This window comes from Pinus tabuliformis, chromosome X (genome assembly GCF_031772625.1).
Source record: "Pinus tabuliformis cultivar Carrire ecotype Pingquan chromosome X, CPIR1, whole genome shotgun sequence".
In the NCBI taxonomy this organism is placed as follows: Eukaryota; Viridiplantae; Streptophyta; class Pinopsida; order Pinales; family Pinaceae; genus Pinus; species Pinus tabuliformis.
Window position 1 is genome coordinate 447,730,314 of NC_142308.1, and position 4,593 is coordinate 447,734,906.

Consider the following 4,593-nt stretch of genomic DNA (forward strand, 5'->3'; position numbering starts at 1 on the left):
ATTTAAGTTAGTCACTTTTATCTTAGTCACTTATTATCTAATCGTATATTTTATCCCTAGACTAAATTAGTTGTTTAAGTTAGTCATTTTTAGTTCGGTCACTTAAAATTGCTCAAATTTAATAGTAATTAGCTTGAAATAATTGCGGTGACTAACGTTTTTAGTCACCTAGTCACTAATTTCCTCATTTTCTACTAGTGATGGAACTATCTTAACATTCATTCAAGGAAATGATGCAACAATGAAAATTTTCCATTACCAACTAAACTAGCTACAAATGCAGTGTCATTACTGATTACTTCAACGTCTATAGTTTGCAATAATCAATTTTCATTCAAAACCATCATGTTCTTCCTTTATTACTGCAACATCTCTGACTTTTTGAATTAGAGATTGAAGCTCTTGAATGCCAAATATGTTGCAATCGATTTCTTTTTCATCTCATTGTTGATATAAAGTCGAAAATATAGATAATAAAATTTTGCAAGAATGGCTCACTAAAAGCTCTTCTAGCTCTTGTTTGAATACCTCTAGCCTAGTATCTGCAATATATTTCTTAGCATTCATATCTATCTGGAGTGAGTCATATTCATGTCTATCTCTTACTAATGCATCGCATGCACTTTCATCAACTAATCCTTTATTTGAGTAGGAAACAACATTTTCCTCCACACAATTCTCCTCATCATATTCAAGCAACAAATTATTACATGCATCTGAATCTGAATACGTTTCTTGTACTTTTTTTCTCATCTATGTCTCCATAGCCTGAGACTCTCTACTAACCACATCTGAATAACTTGTATTGTAAGGATTAATTTCACCTGAGGTAGTTGCAGATTCTCTTAAACACAAGAATTTTTTGTGCTCTTTCCCCTCTATGCAGAAAGTATCTCACATCTTCTTTATTAAATTAACCAATTTACAGGAACCATATTCAGCAAGATATAAAGGTATTCCAAATACTTTATGATATTCAGATGGAACACCTCCGAGTAGAAAACTTCCTTTAAATGTATTTACAAGCTTCAAAAGTTTCCCTTTCAAACCTTGACTATCACCTGGCTAAGCCCAGGGAGTTGAATTTGGTGATGGATTGGTATTAGGTGGTGTATCGGAACAACCGACATCTATAAAAAGTGATACTAGAAAAGATTTGCTAACATTTATTAGTGTAGAGGAATTTCTCACAATTGGAATAATATTTTTTACAAATGAAGATGACGACATTGGAAAGCTACTGAAACCCCTTGAGATGCCAACACTGGCTTGTGTCGGTGGTCCTGCCAATTCAATTTTGGACAAATCTGCAGCTATATGAGTTTAATGCAAGGTATAAGTTTGGGTTGAAATTGTTCCAACAATGTACCCATTATGTGGCATCCCTTTATAGACAACAGCCTCTTCATCATTTGGAAGATCAGAGTCATCCCCTGAGAAGCACCCAAGTGCATAACAAGCCAACTCAAGTGACCATGACAAAAATGATTTTTCAGGAACAAGACCCTCACCATGAGCAATGCTAAGCCAGTCCCATGCCAAGCGCCCAGCATTGCAAAGAGCCGAAGAGACTTCCACTCCAAATGGAATATTAAGCACAATCATGTAACCACGTTCCCCCAATTTGTGCAAAGCAGGAGAAAAATCAACATCACCAGAAATTAAGAGAATAGTATAAGGAGGAGATTAACAAGAGAAAACAAGAACATGTCAACTAAAATAGATTTATCTGCTACATCCATTTTTCCACTGGGAACATCGATAAGGTTTACATCAATCCTCTAACAACCTTCTATGAGTTTTCGAGGGAAGTTATTAAAATTTCCATATGCCGGAGGGAAGGTCACTTCTCCTCTTATTACAGGATGAAACCATAGATCCACTCGTATGTTACCTTCCATATCCTCGACATAGACTTCAGTAGGAAGAGGATGGTTCTGAATATCCCAAAGTATGGCCACAAGGCCCATTAGAGCCCTTCTAACTTGTGTTGATACTTGACAACTTCCACCGAACATTTCCTGTCAGGTAAGTACACGAAGAAACTTCCACCGAAACTATTCCACTTTTCAAATTTCTATTTGGCCGAGGAGAACGACAATCAAGCGTGCTCATTGGCTAAAGTGAACATTATTTGGACATCCAAAGCCTGTAGTTAAAAATATTTTCTACGTAATTAATTCATTGAATATTTCTATATTATGCTAGGTGTGATTAAATGAATCCTAGTGCATGATATTTTTATATATTATGATTTATAGAAGCTAGGTCCAATTTGCTAGAGGTTATAGGTATATGAATTTTGAATTTGAGTACATAATTTTAAATTTTTTTGGATAAGAAGATGTTGTGTTGTGTCCTTTGTTGGCCCATAACATCATTTTTTGTTGGTGTACTAACTGGATTATATATAAGGATTTAATCATTGTAGATGTAACCTACTTATGGTATCTGTTCATTGTCTCTATTTAAGTTAATGTTGTTTTATTTGGTTACTTAGTATTTAAGGTTGTTGTTGTTTAAAGAAAATTATTTTTTTATATAACACCATGATGGGTTATTATATTAAGTCCTAAGGTGATGGATCATATTGATGTCAAACAAATTGAAACCTTCATGTTGAAGTAGCTCTCAATACTTTTAATATAATGTGGACCAAACATTTGTAAACCACTTAATACAGAGAGCTTCAAATACCTAAAGGATATGAATGTGTATATCTAAAAGGGTATATCACAATTGAAGAAGGAATTATAGATGTTTGGCGAGATGATGATGTAGAAAGAAAAATTCTTTTCTATATTTTGCACCCTGTTCAACACCTTTCAGCTAGGTCAATGGCCACACCTCTATTTGGATCATAAGAATTAGGGTTGGAGATAGAGAATTCAATCACCAAATTTCCAAAGTTTATAAACATGTAATATGAATTTTTCAACATGCTTCTAATTAAGGAAACTAATTCCAACATAGTTGAATCTTACCTAAAAAAAACTATCAATATATAAATTTGGTTGATATCTCATAAATGAATCCTACATCCTTCACTCCATAGCCATATATGAAGATTTTCTTCTAAGGAGTCCATGTTAGGTGATTTGTAAGTTGCACTAAATATTCCACTTATAGTTCTCTACAACATATATATTGAAATATTTTATAAAATATAAAATATACAATATGAATTACTTTGTTATGAATAGCACAACCACCTTAGTAAATGTTGTTTATTGATCGGTTTCATTGGCATAAAAATGTGGAAAATGTCATGATCTACATATATTATCCACACATACTAATGTTGTTTGTAGTGTTGTTTTAATCAATCCTAATTGACCAAGGTTGCAACCAATTAATTTTCAACCTAGAGTCAGTCTGTTATTTCAATGGAGTTTTCACTATCTGTGCCGATACACTATAGCAAAGAGTGAAATTAGAAAATAATAAAGAATGTCACTGAATCAATTGCAGAAACTAAATCATTCATCCAGAAATTAAAACACTCTACAAAAATGAAATCACACTTCACAATTACCAGAGCAAAGGCACGCCACACAATGTATTGATAATTACACCAGCTGGTCAACTACCATACTGCTAATCAAATCGGTGTAACAACATAACATAATTATGGAACTGAAGCAAATATATTCTACAAGATATACAGCGACAGCAGAAAACCACACAAACAATAAAAGAGTGAAATAATAATATACAACTACTCTACCATTGTAGTCCCTGCTAAAGAGGACTTAGAAACAAAAACAACATCACAACAGTGTCTTTGATATTAAAAAAAAAAATTAGGAATAGATCACTCATGAGAAACTCGCAATTCTCATGTTGATCATAAAATAGAAATCATTATAACCAGTTCCTAAATACAAATGCTATTCAAATACATCATTTAATATCATAATCGCTTGGATTTGTCACTTTCTAAATAAAAAAATTCATAACTTCCAATAGTTGTTGCGTGGAATACTACCCATGAATTTTCCATCTATGGTGTAACAACCTCCTACGGTCAAATGATGGTTTGGAATGTAACAACAATCACTAGGTAACAGCAAACTTGTAACGATGCTCGAGGTGTAACAACAGTAACCTGTAACAGCAACGCAGTGTAACAACAACACCTGTAATAACATCATGGTGTAACAACAAGATCTATAACAACACACATAGTGTAACAACAATCTGTTCCATCCTGCTCTTAAACCAATTAGCACGACTGTTCATTCCATAACCTCGTTCTCGCAAACAACACCTGGAAAAGAGGAGAGGATCCAAAATAATTTTCCAATGCTTACCCCAGTTAGCCATAAAGGGAATATTGCATTGTTATATTTAGAAAAAATGGAAAAATAAAATGATGGTAAAATAAATTGTTCCTAATAAGGAAAAGGCGATTAAAATGTAAATTTTTGTTGTCCAGGGGGGAAAAAGGATAAAAATTTTGGGAAAGAAAGTATAGGAAATAGGTATAAAAACTAGACCCAACACCTACCCCCAACTGAATAAATTGAATGTCCTCATGCAAAACCCCAGTTTCTCTAATTATACCTCTGATGCAAGTCTATAAAACTATAG

At 33.4% G+C, this 4,593-nt stretch overlaps 1 pseudogene; it reads right to left on the bottom strand.

Annotated features, from left to right (window-relative positions):
- Window positions 1-300: 300 nt before the first annotated feature.
- LOC149140501 (uncharacterized) lies at window positions 301-2,018 on the bottom strand (annotated as a pseudogene).
- Window positions 2,019-4,593: the final 2,575 nt, after the last annotated feature.